Source organism: Hippopotamus amphibius, chromosome 2 (genome assembly GCF_030028045.1).
Source record: "Hippopotamus amphibius kiboko isolate mHipAmp2 chromosome 2, mHipAmp2.hap2, whole genome shotgun sequence".
Classification (NCBI taxonomy): Eukaryota; Metazoa; Chordata; class Mammalia; order Artiodactyla; family Hippopotamidae; genus Hippopotamus; species Hippopotamus amphibius.
The window spans coordinates 87,327,083-87,349,662 of record NC_080187.1 but is presented as its reverse complement, the minus strand read 5'-3'; positions in this window follow the sequence as shown (position 1 = coordinate 87,349,662).

Here is a 22,580-nt window from a genome sequence, read left to right as displayed (position 1 = left end):
GAACTCAGTATAACCATATTTAAGGAGCCCTTGTAACCCGCAATCTCTTTTTTTGCACTGCAGTAGTGGAAAATTTTTTCAAAACTTAAATGAGATCATGTCATTCTCTTGCTCAAAATCTTCCAGCAGCTTCCCTTCAATCTCAGAATAAAATTCAAAGTTCTCAACATGACGTAAGAGGCCCTGCATGATCTGGCCCTCGCTACCTCCATGGCTTCACCTCCTACCATTCTCTGTCCTTCATTCTTTTCTGACTGCATTGGCACATTTGTTTCTCTAACACACAAAACAGGTTCTGCCTCAGGGCCTTTGAACTCATTTTATCTTCCTAGAATGTTTTCTGGGCAAATAGCCACATATCTGACTCTTGATTGGTTCATATTTCTGTTCAGAGAGGCTTCCTTGACCACCCTATAATTCTCCATCCATCATTTTCCATTACCTCAGCTTTTCTTTATAAAACTAATATTTTTGTTATTTATTTCTAGTCTCCTTCATTCAAATATAGATATCATGAGGATAGTAACTTTCTCTGTATTCCGAGACTTGTGCCTAGCACATGGTAGGTATTCAATAAATATCTGTAGAAGAAAGGAATGAATGCCTTGTATTTAGTGTTCACATATCTTTGTATCTCTCTATTTTGTTCCAAGCACACGCACATATATCACACACCACACATCAGACATACACTGAACACAAAGCACTTAGACATGAGGTCATTTGAAATTCATTAAGCATTAACTGAACACCTTCTTAAGGCAAAGTCCTCTACCAGGTGCGGGGATAAGAGGAAAGTCCCAGATAAAGGAACAAAAATGGTCTTCTCTCTCCAGCAATACCCCTTTCCATTGACTCAACTAAATCTGTTGTACCGACTGCAATTATAACACAAAATTTACATGTGAAGTTATTTGTTGACACTCAAATACGTTCTGAAATTTCACTTGGTTCTTAAGCATGTCACTCCTTCATGGTTTTCCTTTTTATGTCATACTATCTTTGGGATTAGAATTACTCTTTTACACTGAGTTGCAATTTTGGAATTCTTTATGAGGAATAATCCCAGTGCTGAGGTCACACAATTAATTCTTCAAAATAAGATTAGGAAACTCTGCATTCTGGATGGAAGACCCTGTCTGGTGATTAGTTGCCTGGAAGAGCTTGTTACAAGCCAAATAGGAGGAGCTGTCATCCTGTTGATGGTTTCCAGGGACTGAGGCTCCAGGACCTGCAGTAATTTCATTTGTCATTGCAAAACCAGAGAGTCACGTGAACTGCCGAAGCCTGCAGCAGAGGAAGTTCCCTTGCCAACTGCCCTTAGGAATCGGAACACAAGGTAGACAAGGGAACTGCTGGGAATGAATTATTTCTAGCAGTTATATTATCATTGTCATGAAAAACAGAGGCAGCAAGTTTGGATCTACTTGTAATGATTTCCCAACTCTAGGCAAAAACTTTTACTGATGACGATATCTCTAGAAACCATGATGTTAGCTCCTTTCCTTGTCGTTGTGAAAACAGACTCCCAGAGAGCTTTGATCAGCAATAACACGGGACAGAAGGAAAGAAAGAAGGGTCATCCTACCCGTGTGCTGTGTGAAAGGAGGAAATGTACCTGGTTGGAGAATCAGCAATATCCCAAGGGTATAAAGTCACAGGTGATTCTGAATCAAGCAACAGAGTGAGTGAACAGTGCAGAGAATCATGACCCCGGTGGCAAGCAGGGCTGCACTCTCATTCTGGTCAACCTATCTATCTGTTGATTCATGGATATGTCTCCTCTGATAGGTGGGGATGAAAGGAAAGGTCTCAGGTGCCCAGGAAAGGGATGAGCAAGAGCTGAAATCCCACAAAGACCTTGTATAGCCAGGACAAACTGAGCTACATTGTAGAAACAGAGAATCCCTAAGCTCAGCGGCTTGAGGACACAAAGCTTTGTCTCTTGCCCGTACTGCATGTGTGCTGCCCACCAGCAAGAGGCGTAGCTGGTCATGGTCATTCAGGGGCCTGGGCTGGTGGAGCAGTCACCGTCTCCAACGTTGCCAGTCACCCTGCCTGAGAGAATAAAAGGGCTCTGGGGGTCTTACGCTAGTAATGAGACACTCTATCACAGAAGTGACCCACAGATATTCCGCTTACGACTCACTGGCCAGAACTAGTTCCACAGTGCCTACCCAAGGGAAAGTACAGTCCTGCTGACTGGGTAGCTTGAGGGCTGAGAACTGGAAACCCTTGCTGAATAACGTTAATGACTCATGTAACCTCTTCCAGGTCCTGTGGCGTGCTCAGGAAATAACGAGGAGAGGCTGGATCTCTCCTCCAGTCAGGGCTGGAGATCCAGGGGGGTTTGGGAGGAGGAGGGAGACAGTATGGGAAATGGGAAGGGGAGGGGCCAAGACAGAAGCCCAAGATTTGAGATTGAACCCGCAAAGCGGAGGTGGGAAGCCCAAGGTGGCAGAGAGGCATGTTGCAGCTCAGGGGCCGTGCCTCCCCCAGGGCTGTCCCTGGGGATTGGGTCTGGCTGGTGGATAACTCAATTCCAGATCCATCTTCTCCCAGGGCAGGGGGTGGGTGGGGGGTGGGAATGAGGTTACAGCGTATTCTTTCCTACGATCCTGATTGGTTGCAGGCCCTCCAGGACTTGCAGGAGGAGCCCATCAGAAGATGTACCTGGGAGCAAATAGGGACGGGAAGAGCTGAGGAACGGAGGCAGGGGCTGACATCTGGCTCTTATCTCCCTCTGACTTAGAGAAATGCCTTTATTTTATTTTCAAGGACTGTCATTCTAAGTCCTAACACCCACGGGAATAGATACAAGGAAGAATTTTCTGACGCTTTTGAAATTCCCAAATGAGTTCTAAAGGGAGGGAGAAGACTTTTGTCTGCTTAAGACCCTACAGCAGTGTTTTGCAGTATGTAGTTCAAGGCCACCTGCATCTGGATCACGGGGGAGCTGGTCAAACACGCAGTTCCCTGGGCTACTCCCCAGACTCACTGCATCACAACGTCTGGGGATGGAGCCCAGAAAGTTGTGTTTTTGACACGTTCCCCTGATGCAAATCAAAGTCACAAAACCATTACCTTAAAAAAGGAATCAAATGGCCATTGGAGTGGCACAGGTTGGTCCTCCCTAGAAACAGAAAAAGAAACCCTTCTAGTCCAATGGTCTTATACTCCAGGGCAGCAATTTAAAGATTCCAATGAATCTCACTAATTAGTCCTGTGTTCTGGTTCATAACTGTATTCTGGCTTCAGCCGCTAAAATACTGTTTCAACTTTCCGCAGCCTTTGTTGGAGTCTGAGCTCCCAGTTGCTGCAATGGGAAAGACAGGTGGCTGGGCCTGTGGGGTAGGGGGTCTGCTCTCCACAGGAGACAATTACATGCTCTGAAAAGGACAACCATGGCTTGTCCTAGGCAACAGAGGGGAACTCTTGTCAGCATTTTGAAAAGCTGGCGCCATGCTTGAAAGGGGCTGACGGGAGCCACTGATGGCTCTGGCTGCCAAACAATCGCTTATGAAGAGGATCAGTGTCAACGCTGAAGTGAGCCATGCTCGAATTAGCACCGTCGTGGTAACAAGCAGGGTGAGCGGGGCTGCGGTGCCATGTTTCGTCAGGAAAGAGGCCCGTGGTGAAGGGAAGGCCTCTTTCAAAGGAAACAATGCACGCGACGTGGATGAGAAGCCTCTGGCTCCTTGTTTGTCTGGCTTTAAAAAGCCTCAGGGAAGTTCGGACTTTGTTGAGTGCCCCGTTCCCTGGACTGAGTCATGTGTGTAGCTTCCGTAATTTCCGTGGTGGGTGAAGCCTGCCCTTTCTGGATTGTGGTGTGGATCCCATCATTCAAGTCCTGGAGCGTCTGTTTGCTCCGGAGTTTCCCAAGGTGGGATTCCATGCCTTCCCCGCTGACTGGGGGGTCTCTACACAGCTCCACGGAGAAAATGAACCACGGCTGCTGCACCTGGGGAACTTGGGTCCATTGACCCCTCCTTCTTGGGGGTTGTGTCCCTCGAATGTACTTGCAGAGAGTGGTCGTGTTGTTTATGGAAGTGATGGTGGAGGGAGAGGAGCAAGCGATGGTGTCACCTTCTTCCCAACCTCTGCTCTCCTTCCTCCCCTCCATATGGCTTTTTGCTCTGCCGTGAGCCCGCACTAACAAACTCCTCTGAACTCCTGGATTCTTTCGTGGGAGGTCATGCCCGTCTCTTCACAGAGCCTCCTATGCAAAGCTGGTCATGGCCAAACTAGGTTCTTGGACCAAGTCTTTTCCTCCCTCACTCTGGGTGGGAGGTGGGAAACGGGGTGGGAAGTAAGGTACTTTTTCAACTTCACCTTCATAAGCCTTTAGTTTTTCAACGTCCCCATGTATAAAATATGGGAATAATACCTCTCTCTAAGGATAAAATACAGTCTCTAAAAAGCCTAGTCCAATGCTTGGGAAAAAAATCAGCATGTGATTTGTACTTCTTGCCTTTAATTGGGCAATTTTGATTAATATTACAAATGATATTATTATGATAATGACTTCCTATTTGGGAGCGACGTGGACTCAGGCTCCTACATCAGTCACATTACAGATGTCACAAAAGGCAGGATTTTAATTCTGTCTGTGGCATATAAAACAAACAGCTCTACTTGTCTTAATTTAGGGGTGAAGTGTTTCTGTCTCTTTTCTCTCAAAAGCATTCTTTAACAGAGCCCAAAGTGCACAGTTGGAATACATCGTTCAGTTTGTAATTAAAATCAGGAGTCCATTATTAGCTTTCTGGACTTGTAGAGACTAGTTACTTAACACTTCTTCACCAGGTTCTCTCCATCTGGAAGATGGGGACAGTGTTTGTTTTCCTGATGGTCATTTGTCAGCTGCATTGTAAAGACGAATAAAAGAAAATCCTTCAAACACTTTCAATTCCTTAAAAAAAAAAAAGAAAAAGAAAAAGTTTCCACAGCAACCCAAAGCATTAGCTGGGGTTTCAGTTCATTGTTAGAAAAATCTCTCAAAAACTAGGATTGGGGAGGCGGCGGGGTGGGGGCGGGGAGAGAGACATCATGTTAAAATCACTCATTCAGGTAACACTTGGCAACTTACGTACCGATCAGGAATCACTTCCAGTAGGCTATGGAGTGTGTGTGTTAAGAGTAGCTTGCAGCAGAGAAAAAGCTGAGCGCAGCTCCTCACTGCTCAGCCATCTGGCCGCCCTGCTCCCCACCACCCTCCTGTCGCTCACCTGGTGGAGCGCCTGCCCAGGGACGGCAGGGAGCGGGTTTGCAGATCCAAGGCCAGGCTGGTCAGCAGCAGCAAGCACAGCAATCCCGCCACGAGACAGCAGAGCCCATTCATTGGCTAATCTTGCTTATAATGTGTGGCCACTGCTCGGCAGGCGCCGCTGTCTCTCGGGTGCTATTGGGCTCATTCGGAGAACTGGTCTGGCTTGGAATCGTGTTTTGAATGGCTTGATGGCATCTTCTAAGGGCGCCATCTCAGAACTCCTGTCTTTCCCTTTGCCCCACTCCCTAGTCTAGATCAAGTCTTCTGGCCCTTGGAACATCCAGCAAAGCCTGGTTTGGAGGTGAATCTCAGTAAGTCTCTCAAAATTCCTGCTCCTTCCTAACCAAAGAGTCTCTCGTTTGGGGTGAAGGAGAATGTCTGGGGCCTCTCAGCTGCCTTGGGAATCCTCTTCAAACTGGACCCTTTAGTCCAATATGTCACTATTCCAGGGAAGTCTTGGGTTTCTAAAGTCATCCTAGGTCTCCAGCAGCAAAGGAAATGAAGTCCCCAGATGTTTACTGCAATCAGGACTTCAGGAATTTTCTCCTGAGCTGTGTGTGTGTGTTCCTAAGGTATTTTTGGTTCTTTGTGAAAATTTCCTAGAAATGGCCAAACAGGGTTGAGCCCATCACTCCATCCTTTATTTGATGTTTTGGTTCAGTGCTGGTTACCCTTAGATGTTTTTCTATTTCCTTAGGATTTTGTCTTTCAGACTTCTTATGGGCCTTGGAAACATGTTCTTTTCAACACAGCTTCATCCCCAAACCCTACCCTTAAATTCTCCCTCCTTTAGACCTAGAGAGAGGCCAACTCTCCTATTGCCAGCTTCAAAGTCTTTAAGAACTCTGTAGCCCTATACTCTTTCCCCTTCTTTTCCTCCTAAGAAAAGGGCATCACCACTTTATCTTTCTACTCCTGCACTGGAAATACCTTTTTATTTCTTATAGTGTGCCCAGCTTCTGCTTTTATTTGTCAAAGATTTTCTCAAATCCCATTTCCTTCCCAGTGACCATTCAGCTCCCTCAGCTTTTGCATAATGAAAATTCCTTAACTTTCCTGTTTGTCCCATGCCTGCCCCTCGGACCATGTGACTTTCCAGGGTCCGGGTTTCCAGTGTGCCGAGTCCTCACCATCAGATGTTGTCTTTACCTAACCTCACTCCCTGGCTCCTGTGGCTCCAGGTACTCGGCGTAATTTAATTTTCTTGCACAGTGATGAGGAGCTCTGGTTTGCACATGGCAAGATGAGGTGCAGATAGATTCCTCAGAACAAATGAGTGACTTGATTAGACGTGGAGTTAATCTTCCAGTGCATGAGTCATTTGGCCACATTCCCTAGAGCTCTGGGTTTCTTTTCGATCCCACTCTGTGTGCAAAAGAGAGAGAAGCCATTTTTTTAGTCTCTGTTCTGCTCCATTTCCCCTACCAGTTGGTGGACATTTTATAAATGCTATTTGATGAAAATGAAAACCTCACATTACAAAGAGCAACAACATTCGAGCCTTTATCTAATTTTTAAACTTCTAATAAGCTCTCAGAATGTGACTTGTTTTTCTGAGGGAAATAATTTAGTTAACAGCCCGTTATGGGTCTTCTCAAGGGTAAGATAGTTTCATTGAAACCCAATTCCTTTTGAAGTTATCCTTTTTAGTGAAATTGTAACTCTGGAGCTGGTGTGTGTGTGAGAGAGTGATATGTGTGTGTGTATGTGTGGTGTGTTTGTGCTGAGGGGTGTGTGTGTGTGTGCTGTGTGATGTGTGTGTGTATTGTGCTGTGTGTGCTGTGTGTGCTGTGTGTGCATGCTGTGTGTGATGTGTGTGTGATGTGTGTTGTGTGTGTGATGTGTATGTGCTGTGTGTGTGTGATGTGTGTGCTGTGTGTGTGCTGTGTGTGATGTGTGTGTGCTGTGTGTGTGACGTGTGTGCTGTGTGTGTGATGTGTGTGCTGTGTATGTAAATGTGTGATATGCGTGTACCTGTGATGTGCTTGTGCTGTGTGTATGTGTGTAGTGTGATATGTTTGTGCTGTGTGTTCATATGTTGGGGTCCTGGTGAGACGAGCACAGCTTCAAGCATCTTGGAGGGAATGTTTGTAACTGAATTTGAAGTTAAGAGATCTTCCCGGAGCTCAAGTTTCACTGAAAACCCAAAGCATGGGCCAAATTCAGCTAAAGGCTGATTTGCGGTTGTGACCCTTGAGGACTGGGCAAATTTGATAGTTCATCAGGATTGGTTTCTGGGGGACCCTGGGTCAGTTTGTAGGAGAGAGTCTGTGTCCAATTAGGACTTGATGGGTGGGGAGGGTTTGATTGTGATCTGAAAAACAATGTAGGGTTCCTCTGAAGGGAAGCCACAGGTCTGCGCACGTATGCGCGCGCGCGCGCGCGCACACACACACACACACACACACACACACACACACACACACACTGTACCTGGGTTTTATAAGATTTGCATGTGAGGGGTTGTTCCAAGCACATTTCTCTTGGATACTTTCAGGTTTAAAGAACTGTACTTAAAAATAAAAGAGGTAAGGAATTCAGAAACCCAAAACAAAGGAGGGAGTGCGCTGCTCCGACAGCCCCCATTTTCCTCCTCTAATTAGACCACTCCGGGAAAAGAGTGCTAATCATTAGCGCTCACTTTGGAACTCCGACTTTAAAAGGACATTTCTGACACGTAAATAACTTGCACACACCGGATCTGGAAAAGCCCGCTGTGGCTTCCCAGTTATTGGGCACAGACCGACACTCATGCCTGCTCTGCTCCCGAGGTTCTTTTCACAGAAAACAATTATATCTGCCTGCGTGTCTTGTCACTAGTCAAATCATTGGTTTGTGTAAAAGCAAGACAAATGTATTCCTTGCGTGAGGAAAAAGCACAGTGAGTTATTTTGAAAATTTGATTGTGAGATATGGCTGGAGAGAGAAAAAAGGAAAGAGAGAAAATATGAAAGAATGGAGTTGAATGTCCATCTGTGTCCTATAAACCCCAGCTTGCGGAACTAAGATTCTCGTGTTTGCTGATACATGACGGTCAAAAAGAATTAGGCAATTGCTACTTTTTTGAAAGACCATGAAAAGTAACACAAGAACAAAACCAAAAATAAAAAGCTGGGAGGAGAAGAGAATGTAAAATCGTTTCCAGGTAGCAGTGGGCTAAGAAATAGGAAGAGCGGCAACTTTCTCCCTTGAGTTTCTTTTTTTTTCCCTTGTGTTTTGACTCTGACCTCAGTTCTCCGTATCCACTGCGATAGATGGTGAGAAGGCTGAATTCTTCAATGTGGTTGACATCTTACAGGAAGTTTCAGTTCCATGGTAGAAGTTCAGAAGAGCTTTTTTCCTATACCAGAGGGAAGATGGGGGGAAAAGAAGTGTCTGTGTCTGTGCGTCTGCTCAGGCAGAATTTGTATTTAAAAACAAAAACCCTGTGTGTCTGGATATAATTGAGACCCCACATGATATATAAATCAATGAGAGAAAGCACATAAACAATCCAGATAGCAACTGAGAAACAGATTAACATAAAATAATATAATTCAGTGACATGTTGGCTTCTGCCTTCTTTGTAGGTAATGAAAACACATGTTTGTGTAGTCTGGTTTCCAGGACATTCCCTTTAAAGTATCTTCAAAAACATTATCTTATCTCTGGCTCACTCCCCGCTTAACCTTGGTCTGATGTCTGGGATAAGGCTGGGGATGCTCCCGAGATCCAGCAAGCAGTATATTAGCCATACAGTGTTCCAAGCTGCTCATTGGACAGAGACACCAGCGTGTGCACATTCCGTGGTACAGAGCAGAAAGGCTGGACGGAGGGCCTTTATGTTGTCTGATAATGCAGCTCTTTGAAACGTTGCTGGCAGACTCTCTTCACATCATGTCACACAAGACAAGAAACGGGACAGGCCCTCTCTGCTTCTCGATTCATCGACCTGCCATACAATACAACAAACCAGCTTTTTCAAGGCCCCCTGAATGAAGGCCTGTGCCTGCAAGGGAAATTTAATTGGATTTCTTTATGGGTTGCAACAATCCAGTGAAAAATTATGTAAGAAAGGCATGATTCAGTTTCAGCATGTACTTGAATAATAATTTTTTTTATTTATAACAAGATTTCTTTAAAAAATAATAAGAAGAATTTTTAAATGAAAACACTCTGCAACAGCACTTTTCAGCTCAATGAGACCAGGCAGCCCAACTTTATCCGCGGCAGCTTATGTTGTGTGGATGTTTGTGTCATTGTCCCAGCCCAGAAAATGATTTTAAATGCATAGATTATGTTCAGAATGGAGTCGGAGGCTTTCAGCAGCACTTGGTTTGGCTTTCCGGAAGAATAATGTTGTCTTTAACAATGTCCCCTGCTTTGAACCAAAGTGCATTTGTGAATCCTGGAGAGGAGGACAATGGCCATCCCTCTATTCTTTGGAACATCTATGTGACATTCGAAGATTAAGTCCTCTGTAGCATTTTGACATCTTCAAATTGGTTGACACCTCGTTGAAGATTATTTCTTTTCCTCCTCCTGGAAGTGGGCAAGTGGCTAGTATCTGCCTAAAACTCCTTCCTTAATATCCCTCCTATTTTCGTGGTTCCAGGTGCCATTTTTGGCTACTTGGGCAGCATATGGAGATAAAAGGAGCTCATTACACACACCTCCATCCACAAATATCTGCACAAGCGGAATACAAGGTGGCAGATCACTTAGGCGTATTTCCTTTGTGACCTCAGCTATCCCTTCATTTTTTCACCTTCTTTTATTCATCAAATCACATGCTCTTCCCACTGCCTGAAATACAGCCTCTCTACCTAGTTTACCTGGGAAACCCATTCTCATCCTTCAAGACTGGGTTCAAATGTCTCCTCTGAAAGGCTCCTTCCAATCCTTCGCCCATTCCAAAATCAGCACTTTGCCCTCTGTGCACCCACTGCCTCTCATTCCTCTCCGTTGTAGTTCTTACCACGTTGTCATCACTGTGTTCACAGATTGGGCTCCCCCCGTAGACAGTGAGCTGAATACAGAGGCCACTGGCCACATTTATCACTGTCTCCTTAGTACTTGATACAGTACCCAATACAAAGCAGAAGTTTAATAAATAGTTCTTCAGTGTATGAAGGAACTGGTGAATGAATTGATGAGTGGATAAAGATAAAATATGAGTAGCCCACATGTACCTGCCCAGTCAAAAAGAAAACTTATTTTTCCAAAGACGCTATATTAAAATGTAGGATTTTATACTCCTGAATCAGGGCCCTTTGCTGAATTTCTTTAGAAATGACTGAAAATATCATACTCATTTATGTAGAAATGGTGTGCCTAAAAACTGTACAGTGGAAAGCTTTTAAAATACATGTAGACATTGGTTGAACAGGGCAACCCTGTAACCAATCACTCGGTATTTGCATGATGTCTCATGATAATAATAGCATTTGACGTTAGCATGTGCTTTGCACTTTTCAAAGTACTTTAACATTCTTGTTTTTGTATTTATTCGGCAAATACTCACTGAAGGCTGCTTTGTTCTAACTGCTCTGCTACAGTGTGCTACACTGAGCACCATGGGCCTCAGGGTGCTTACAGTCTAGTGGAGGAAGCAGATTTTAAAGGAATCATGGCACAGATGATTTTAACCATAAATAGTGTCATGCATAAATAGAACAGAATATTAGGAGGGTATCTGTTACAATCTTCTTTTACTTGAGTTTTACACTTTTGTGAAGATTGCAGACAGGTATCAGTCAGCATGTGTCGTGTTTAAGCCAGTAGGGACAGAGTTTATAATGGCTAGCAAGAAAGGAAGCAAGATTAGAATCCAGCTGTACTTCCAAGTGAGAGTAGGCATTGAGAATGGCTGGAGGCTGAATGCGTAAGCTACTAGGGGGCCCTCCAGAAACTTCTCCACTGAGATAGAGGTAAGAGGTCCCAGCTTTGTGCACGGGAAGGATTTAGAGGCCAGAAAGAAGCTCTTACAAGAGTGTAGCACACCTGGGAGGCTCAGTCAGTCAATTAAGAGTGTGTGTGTGTGTGTGTGTATGTTTGAGGTAGTGTTGGAGGGGGCCTTGTTCATGATGTTTTCTAGCTCCAGTTATGGAATGATAATGGTCTCCATTTGAGCACTTATTACATGTGAGGCATTTACATATGTTAATCTCTTTTTTAAAGACCGAAAGGCAGAAAGGCATGAGAGTTATAGCTTAGAAAAATTAAAGAATCCGCCCAGGACCACAGAGGTAGAAAGTGACAGGACTGTGATTTGAACACAGGTCTGTAGCCTCAAAACCTGTGTATGTTGCTGTCATCTGCTCCGTGTCTGCTTCCTGACCTGCAGATCTCATGGTTTTGTAAATTTGGAATTGCTGTTAAAAGATCTTTTCCATCATCTTTATTTTTACACTGAAGCATAGATTTTAGAGGATTCCCAGGACAATCACGTTGGCTGTCTTTAAACTATAAAGATTCAGAAATGGGTTTCAGACGTTGGCGAGAACCCTCCATCCATTTGTACTTGTACGTACACACACACACACACACACACACACACACACTCCTGGTCTAGAGATTGTCTTTACAGCTCCACTTTCTTGCCACCAAGAAGAAACTTCAAATGTGTTTGGGCTTCTCTGACTTCAATAGGATGCACATGTGTGCATCAGGAGCCAGCGTTTGGCTAGTGGGGAAGAAATGAATTGTCTCTATCAGTGACCAGAGGAAAAACTTGATCCAAGTTTTTACCATGGGAAGTAGCTTTGTTGGTAACAGTCCTAATCTTCTTTTTCAGTGGGTGAGCAGGGTAATGATGCTTCCGGCCAAGGGTCATGGGGAAGTGTGGCTTGTGGGAGAATAGTCGACCATTCAGGGGAGGAAATGCAGTTACAGGAGCTGTAAAACCACTGCTGTTCAACCCCACTCCCATAGCCCCAGCCCTTCACATTTCAGCCACTCATAACTTTATGACAGATCCTCACTTGGGGATAAAACTTTCCAAGTCCAGTCTCTGCTCCCTGGGGGCCAGCTTTTAATGGGAAATTTGTGCTAAATCAGCATAGCTCTGTTCAAGCTGGAGAAATGCAAGACGTGATACACTTTCCCTCCGCCAGCTTGAATGAGACGATCAGCAGGAAGCATCCCCTGAGGTTGCCGTCTCGGAGATGTCTCTTGTTTCTGAATGTTCCAGGCTTGGATATGATCATAGTGATGATGAGAAACAGCATTCCCAATTTTCAGAGATGTCTGGATCAATGACAGAGCCAACAAATAGATATTGCCAGGGAACGGGGACAAATATGAGAGAAACTGGGAGGCAGTAATGAATGACAGAGAGATATTATAGCATGGAAAATATTCATTGAAAGGGACATCTCTGATTAAAACTTCCAGGTTTAAGTAGGAAAACATCCTGTGAGAACACACCCACCTGTGCACCAGAGCTAGTCTTTCATATTGGGTAGCTAATGTCTCCTGAGGATGCACCATGTCAGAAACCACTTGAAGCCATTGACATTATGTCCCCTTATTCTCACCACAAGCCTATATGGCAGAAATTACTGTCTCCATTTTATGGATGAGGAAACAGTGCTCATTTATTTAGTCAATAAATATTCTGGAGAGTTTAGGAGAGTTAAAGCAGCAAACAAAACCACCAAGTCCCTTTCTCAGGAAGGTCCCATTCTCATGGGGGCAAGGCAGAAAATGATGACAAACTGTTATATGTCAAGTAGCAGTAAGAGCAACGAAAACCAGCAAAGCAGGGAGTGAGGTGCCACTGGGGGCCAGGACAGAGCTCCCTGATGAGGTGACACATAAGCAGAGCGCTGAAGATGAGTGTCCTTGGTGGCTGGAGCACAGAGAACAAGAGCGAGGGCATTAAGAAATGAAGGTAGAGAGCGACACAAGGGCAAGATCACGCAGGGCTTTGTGGGTCTCGGGAAGGTTTTAGATTTGATTCCAATTGCAAAAGCAAGGCACTGGAGGGTTTATGGCTAGGGCACACGTTCAGCTGCTGTAATAATGTAATGAGATGGAAGTCTAGTCCTCTCTCATGTGATATCCAGAGGTGGGAAGACTAGAGTAGTTGTGTGAGGCTGGTCATCAGCGCACCAGCAGGAAGGAGGAAAGAAGCAGAGGTGCATCCCCGTCTTCAGTGCTTAGTCTGAACATTGTACATGTTGCAGCTGCTCATGGCACATAGGCCCCAACCGAGTCACATGACTCCAGTCTAGTCCCATGGCTCCAACCTAGTCGCAAGGGTACAACTGCAGTGGAGGTGGAAAATAGAGTCTTTAGTCAGTATTCAGGCATTTTGGACAGTCTGTTTTTAAAGGAAGAAAGGAAGAAAGGATGTTGGGGGATAACTAGGAGACTGTCACAGAAGATTTTGAGTGGAGACATAACATGATCTGACTTATATTTTTGAGAAGCTGCTCTAAGCGTTGTCTTGAAAAAACATCCTGAGGAGCAGGCATGAAAGTAAAGAGACTAGTCAGGAAGCGATTTTAATAATCCAGGTAGTGAATAATGATGGCACAGGCTAGGGCGACAGAAATGAAGATGGTGAAAAGCATACAGATTCTGGATATGTTTAAAAGTAAAGCTAGAAAGATTTATTTTTTAATTAAAAAATGTTATTGGAGTATAGCTGATGTACAGCATTATTTAAATTACAGGTATACAACATAGTGATTCACAATATTTAAAGGTCACACTCCATGTGTTATTATAGGAAAGCATTGGCTATGTTCCCTGTGCTGTACAATGTACCCTTATAGCTGATTTCATACCTAATAGTTTGTACCTCCCGAAAAGATTTCTTGGTGGATAAAAACGGGAGATGTGAGAGAAAGAAAAAGTATTTAAAGATGACCCTGAAAATTTTTGATATGTGTGCTAAAAGAATGGACTGACCATTCACCGTGATGGGAAAGACTGGGTGACAGGTAGGTTTCGGTGTGAAATTAAGAGTCTGGTTTTAGACATACTGAGTTTAAGGTGACTATCAGACACCACATAGAAATGTCTAGAAGGAAGTTGGAATTTTGGCCTCTAACTTGGGAGGAAGATTAGGGTTGAAGATACAAATCGGGGAGTTGTCAGTGTTTAGGTGACGTTTAAAGCCACACTCAGAGATATAGTGACCTTATTCCAGTTACTGGTGTAGTTAAGATCCCCAAACATGTGTCTGTTTGACAAAGCCTATGCTTCTCCAGCTAGGCAACACTAGAGACCCAGCGCTCCATCTCCTAGGAACTGCTGATCTGCCTTTTCAGACCCATTGTGCATTCTCCTCCCCTCCCCTCTCCCCCCACACCCTGTTTCAACTTTAATTTGTGCCTTGATTATTTCACTAAAGGAAACAAAATATGTTCCAGTCAAGGAGCGACACTGCACGGAAAGAGATGTAGAGATGTCCTAAAGGCCAGAAACCCCCAAAAGTAAACCAAAGGGCATGAGATGAAAACAGAGCTGAAAACGAGAAGCTGGTGGAATGGGATCACCAGGGAAAAGGTATCATGAGTCTCTGAAGGCACAAGTCATAGATAGAATAGCGGGGTGAGGTGGTGGCTGGGGCGGGTGGTGGAGGTTATCAGGACAATACAATGAGGAATAGTGCAGAGCTCAGGAAGTCAGATGACCAGCTTCTGGGACTGTTCTTTATTTCAGAGCCCTGTTTACCCGGTCAAGACTACTGTTGGAAGGGGCCGTTCATCGTGTAGCTGTCAAGAGCAGCTTTCATAAAGATATCATGGGAGTTGGGGAAACACTGGAGCAGGGTTTGGGGACTTACAATAAATTTCCTTTAATGTTTAGTATCTCTTTGTTTCTGCCATGTCTGTATTAGCTGAAAAAGACAAGCAGGACTCTAGAACAATGGAGAAAATTGAGAATGCCATCATGAAGCTTTGCTTCTGTGGTCTTTCTTCATTAACTCACTTTGTCAATAACCGTTTTCAGCTGGCTCATGGAGACAAGGACTTTTTTGTCCTCCTACTCTAGAGGCCTCGTTGTAGTTTGAACTGTGTCCCCTCCCACCTTCAATGGTGAAGTCTTAACTCTCAGTACCTCAGAATGGGACCTTATCTGGAAATTGGGTCATTGCACGTGTAATTAGTTAGATTAAGATGACGTCATTAAAATGGGCCCTAATCCAATAGCACTAGTGTCCTTATAAAAATGGGAAATTTGGGGAGAAAAAGATGGCGGCGAAGTAGAGAGACGTGGAGTGCATCCCTCTCCACAGATGCATTGGGAATGCACGGAAGGACGCAGTCATTCCCACAGAGAACCAGCTGAACACCAGCAGACAGCCTCGGACACCGGAAAGGGCTGCGGAGAACCTGACATAGCCGGTAGGGAGGCATCTACGAGGGCTCAAAGAGGGTGAAGCGGCGGAGCTGTGGCAGACGGGAGGGAGTGAGAAACATACGGAGGGTCCGCAGCGCAGCTCAGCATTCCCGGACCGAGACATCGATCCGCAGCTGAACGGAGGGTCCAGGAGCGGGAGCGTGGGAACCGGAGAGCTGGTTCAGGGGGAGAAACATTGTTGCCGGTAGGGTGACGGACCGAGAGGACAGGAGGGAGGAGGTCCGCGGAGAGGAGTGCCGATCCCTGAGAGCTGCCCGGCCATGATGGCGGCTGGAGGCTGCAGGCTCCCGGGCAGGGGGGAGGAGCCGCGCGCATAGCCTCTCTCTCTCTTTCTGCGCCTCTGCAACAGGCAGCGGAGAGACGCCCTGCGGGGCCACATAAGGCGCTCAGGGATAACAAGCACCCTCAGGCGCTCGGGCGGGGCTAGATTAAAACTCCTTGCAACGCCAGCAGCAGGGAGGCTGCCGAGAGAAAAAAAAAAAAAAAAACCAGCATCAAAAAGAAAAAACCCCGAGAGAGGCCCAACTCTAAGACTTTCTGTGTACGCCTGAGCCACCAGCGCTCTCTGCAACAGGCACCTCCAAGCCTGACTGAAGCAACAGTGCGCCACTGCTCACTCCCTCCCAGGAGAAGGAGCCACTATTGCACCCTCTCCCTCCCCACACACCGAGGCTTACAGACGAACAATAAAGGAACCTCTGCTGGTCACAGAATAACGCAAAAAAAAAAAAAAACCCAAGGCAAGGAAAAGGACACTTACAGCTGAGACGCTAAGGAAACAGAAATAGTAGTATCAATACCTATTGAACTGGTCCATTCGGGGATCAGTTCTGGATTTTTTTTTTTTTTCCTTTCTCTTTTTTTTTTTTTTTTTTGATTTATTAAATACGATCTTAGCCCTAAGGGATCTACAAGTTTTACAACATAATTTTATAAGGATATTTTTTACTTTTTTTTTTTTTTTTTTTTTTTTTTTGCCTTTTAAAATACTTCTATATCTAGCTAAGTTTTTGGTAGTACGGACAAAATATCTTTCATACTTTCCTTTCATCCCTTTCTTTTATACACTTCTATTCCTTTCTTTTTCTTTGCATATTTCCAACCACATTACGCTCTTCTGTTCCCCTTTCTTCCAGCCATTTTAAGTGTATTTTATCTTAACATACTTATAAGCAACACTATCGGTCTGCTCAGACTCCTTGCTCTATTCTCCAGATGATGCACTGCCTTGGTATTAATATTAGGCTTTTGTCTTTATCTTAGTTCTTAGTACAGTTGTCTAATTACATTCTGAGAATCTCCATTCTCTCTGGTGGTACTCCAGCTCATTTCTATATTTGATCCTAGCTTACAAAATCTCCCTGGATTGATGTTTGTATGTGTAGGGTGTTATTTGTTGTTTGTTTGCTTTTGCTTTTGTCTCTGATTTGTTCTGTTTCAGTTGTCAATTTCTGCTGGGTTTCTCTCTGAATATCTGATAGCACACTGGGGTTCTGTCAGGTCTTTCTAGAGCCTTATGTCCTAACGGATTCAATAATTGTGTGTCTTATACATGTATGTGCTTCCTAGACTGAATATTCGTCTAATCCAATACTTGGACATTAGTCTGAGGCTTGGACAGTCTTCTATAAACACCTCTATCACCAGGACAAGCAACCCCAAAAGCTTGGACAACCATGAGGAAACAAAGAAACACCACGCAGGCAAAGGAGCAGGAAAAAAACCCACAAGACCAAATAAATGAGGAGGAAATAGGAAAAATGCCTGAAAAAGAATTTAGAGTAATGATAGTAAAAATGATACAAAATCTCGATAACAAAATAGAGAAAGTACAAGAAACAGTTCATAAGAACTCAGAAAAACAAACAGCAATGGATAACAAAATAACTGAAATTAAAAATACTCTAGATGCTATAACCAGCAGAATGACTGAGGCAGAAGAACGAATAAGTGAGTTGGAAGATAGAATGGAAGAAATAAACGCCACAGAGCAGGAAAAAGATAAAAAAATAAAAAGACTAGAAGACAGCCTCAGAGACCTCAGTGATAACCTTAAACGTACCAACATTCGAATTATAGGCATCCCAGAAGAAGAAGAAAACAAGAAAGGGTCTGTGAAAATATTTGAAGAGGTTCTAGTGGAAAACTTCCCCAACATGGGAAAGGAAATAATGAACCAAGTCCAAGAAGCACAGAGAGTCCCATACAGAATAAACCCAAGGAGAAATACACCAAGACACATATTAATCAAACTAACGACAATTCAACACAAAGAAAAAATATTAAAAGCAGCAAGAGAAAAGCAACAAACAACATATAAGGGAAAACCCATCAGGATAACAGCTGACCTTTCTACAGAAACTCTGCAGGCCAGAAGGGAATGGCAGGATATACTGAAAGTCCTGAAAGAGAGAAACCTACAGCCAAGAATACTTTACCCAGCAAGAATCTCATTCAGATTTGAGGGAGAAATCAAAAGCTTTCCAGACAAGCAAAAGTTAAGAGAATTCAGCACCACCAAACCAGCCTTACAACAAGTGCTAAAGGAACTTCTCTAAGTAGGAAACACAAGAAAAGGAAAACACCTACAAATACAAACCCAAAACAATTAAGAAAATGGTAATTGGAACACACATGTCAATAATCACTTTAAATGTAAATGGATTAAATGCTCCAACCAAAAGACACAGACTGGCTGAATGGATACAAAAACAAGACCCTTCTATATGCTGCCTACAAGAAACCCACTTCAGACCAAGGGATACATATAGACTGAAAGTGAAGGGATGGAAAAAGATATTCCATGCAAATGGAAGTCAAAAGAAAGCTGGAGTAGCAATACTCATATCAGACAAATTAGACTTGAAAGTAAAGACTATTACAAGAGACAAGGAAGGGCACTACATAATGATCAAGGGATCCATCCAAGAAGAACATATCACAATGGTAAATATCTATGCCCCCAATATAGGAGCACCTCAATACATAAGGCAAATGCTAACAGCTATAAAAGGGGACATCGACAGTAACACAATTATAGTGGGAGACTTGAACACCCCACTTACATCAATGGACAGATCATCCAAACAGAAAATAAATAAAGACACACAAGCTTTAAATGACACATTAGACCATCTCGACTTAATTGATATTTATAGGACATTCCATCCAAAAACGACAGACTACACTTTCTTCTCAAGTGCACACGGAACATTTTCCAGGATAGATCACATCTTGGGTCACAAATCAAACCTCAGCAAATTCAAGAAAATTGAAATCATATCAAGCATCTTCTCAGACCACAACGCCATGAGACTAGATATCAATTACAGGAAAAAAACTGCAAAAAATACAAACACATGGAGGCTAAACAATTCACTATTAAACAACCAAGGAATCACTACAGAAATCAAAGAGGAAATCAAAAAGTATCTAGAAACAAATGACAACGAAAACACAACAACCCAAAACCTATGGGACGCAGCAAAAGCAGTTCTAAGAGGGAAGTTTATAGCAATACAGTCCTACCTTAAGAAACAAGAAAATGATCGAATAAACAACCTAACCTTACACCTCAAACAACTAGAGAAAGAAGAACAAAGAAACCCCAAAATGAGCAGAAGGAAAGAAATCGTAAAGATCAGAGCAGAAATAAATGAAAAAGAAAGGAAAGAAACCATAAGAAAAATAAATAAAACTAAAAGCTGGTTCTTTGAGAAGATTAACAAAATTGATAAACCATTAGCCAGACTCATCAAGAAAAAAAGGGAGAAGATGCAAATCAACAGAATTAGAAATGAAAAAGGAGAAGTCACAACGGACACCTCAGAAATACAAAACATCATGAGAGACTACTACAAGCAACTATATGCCAATCAATTGGATAACCTGGAAGAAATGGATACATTCTTAGAAAAATACAATCTTCCAAGACTGAACCAGGAAGAAATAGAAACCATGAACAGACCAATCACTAGTACAGAAATTGAGGCAGTGATTAAAAATCTCCCAACACACAAAAGCCCAGGACCAGATGGATTCACAGGCGAATTCTATCAAACATTCCGAGAAGAGTTAACACCTATCCTTCTCAAACTCTTCCAAAATATTGCAGAAGGCGGAGCACTCCCAAACTCATTCTATGAGGCTACCATCACCCTGATACCAAAACCAGGCAAAGATGTCACAAAAAAAGAAAACTACAGACCAATATCACTGATGAATATAGATGCAAAAATCCTCAACAAAATACTAGCTAACAGACTGCAACAGCACATTAAAAAAATCATACACCACGATCAAGTGGGGTTTATCCCTGGGATGCAAGGATTCTTCAATATACGCAAATCAATCAACGTGATACATCATATCAACAAATTGAAGGATAAAAACCATATGATCATTTCAATAGATGCAGAAAAAGCTTTTGACAAAGTTCAACATCCATTTATGATAAAAGCTCTCCAGAAAATGGGCATAGAAGGAAATTACCTCAACATCATAAAAGCCATATATGACAAACCAAAAGCCAACATTGTTCTCAATGGAGAAAAACTGGAAGAATTCCCTCTAAGAACAGGAACAAGACAAGGGTGTCCACTCTCACCACTGTTATTCAACATAGTTTTGGAAGTGTTAGCCACAGCAATCAGAGAAGAAAAAGAAATTAAAGGAATCCAAATTGGAAAAGAAGAAGTAAAATTATCACTCTTTGCAGATGACATGATACTATATATAGAAAACCCTAAAGACTCTACCAGAAAACTGCTAGCACTCATTGATGAGTTTAGTAAAGTAGCAGGATACAAAATTAATGCACAGAAATCTCTTGCATTCCTATACACTAACAACGGAAGAGCAGAAAGAGAAATTAAGGAAACTCTCCCATTCACCATTGCAACCAAAAGAATAAAATACCTAGGAATAAACCTGCCTAAGGAGGCAAAAGATCTGTATGCAGAAAACTTTAAGACATTGATGAAAGAAATCAAAGATGACATAAATAGATGGAGGGATATACCATGTTCCTGGATTGGAAGAATCAACATCGTGAAAATGACTGTACTACCCAAAGCAATTTACAGATTCAATGCAATCCCGATCAGATTACCAATGGCATTTTTCACAGAACTAGAGCAAGAAATCTTACGATTTGTATGGAAACGCAAAAGACCCCGAATAGCCAAAGCAATCTTGAGAAGGAAAAATGGAGTTGGTGGAATCAGGCTTCCTGACTTCAAACTATACTACAAGGCCATAGTGATCAAGACAGTATGGTACTGGCACAAAAATAGAAAGGAAGATCAATGGAACAGAATAGAGAACTCAGAAGTAAGCCCAAACACATATGGGCACCTTATCTTTGACAAAGGAGGCACGAGTATACAATGGAAAAAAGACAGCCTCTTCAATAAGTGGTGCTGGGAAAATTGGACAGCAACATGTAAAAGAATGAAATTAGAACACTTCCTAACACCATACACAAAAATAAACTCCAAATGGATTAAAGACCTACATGTAAGGCCAGACACTATCAAACTCCTAGAGGAAAACATAGGCAGAACACTCTTTGACATACATCAAAGCAACATCCTTTTTGACCCACCTCCTAGAATCATGGAAATAAAATCAAGAATAAACGAATGGGACCTCATGAAACTTAAAAGCTTTTGCACAGCAAAAGAAACCATAAACAAGACTAAAAGGCAACCCTCAGAATGGGAAAAAATAATTGCCTATGAAACAACGGACAAAGGATTAACCTCCAAAATATACAAGCAGCTCATGCAGCTTCATACCAAAAAAGCAAATAACCCAATCCACAAATGGGCAGAAGACCTAAATAGACATTTCACCAAAGAAGACATACAGATGGCCAACAAACACATGAAAAGATGCTCAACATCACTCATCATCAGAGAAATGCAAGTCAAAGCCACAATGAGGTATCACCTCACACCAATCAGAATGGCCATCATCACAAAGTCTGGAAACAACAAATGTTGGAGAGGGTGTGGAGAAAAGGGAACTCTTCTGCACTGTTGGTGGGACTGTAAGTTGGTACAGCCACTATGGAAAACAATTTGGAGGTTCCTTAAAAAACTACAAATAGAACTACCATATGATCCAGTCATCCCACTCCTGGGCATATACCCAAAGAAAACCATAATCCCAAAAGAAACGTGTACCATAATGTTTATTGCAGCACTCTTTACAATAGCCAGGACATGGAAGCAACCTAAATGCCCATCAACAAATGAATGGATACAGAAGATGTGGCATATATATACAATGGAATATTACTCAGCTATAAAAAGGGATGAGATGGAGCTATATGTAATGAGGTGGATAGAACTACAATCTGTCATACAGAGTGAAGTAAGTCAGAAAGAGAAAGACAAATATTGTATGCTAACTCACATATACGGAATCTAAAAATGGTACTGATGAACTCAGTGACAAGAACAGGGAAGCAGATACAGAGAATGGACTGGAGAACTCGAGGTATGGGAGGGGGTGGGGGGTGAAGGGGAAACTGAGAAGAAGCGGGAGAGTAGTACAGACATATATATACTACCAACTGTAAAATAGTCAGTGGGAAGTTGTTGTATAACAAAGGGAGTCCAACTCGAGGATGGAAGATGCCTTAGAGGACTGGGGCAGGGAGGGTGGGGGGGACTCGAGGGGGGGGCGTCAAGGAAGGGAGGGAATATGGGGATATGTGTATAAAAACAGTTGATTGAACCTGGTGTACCCCCCAAAAAAAATAAAATAAAATAATAATAATAAAAAATAAATTAAAAAAAAAAAAATGGGAAATTTGGACACAGAAACGTGCACAGAGGGAAGATGATGTAAGTAGACAGAGGGAGAAGACAGTCATCTATAAGCCTAGAACAGATCCTTCCCTCACAGCCCTCAGAAGGAACCAACCCTGCCAACACCTTTTTTTTTT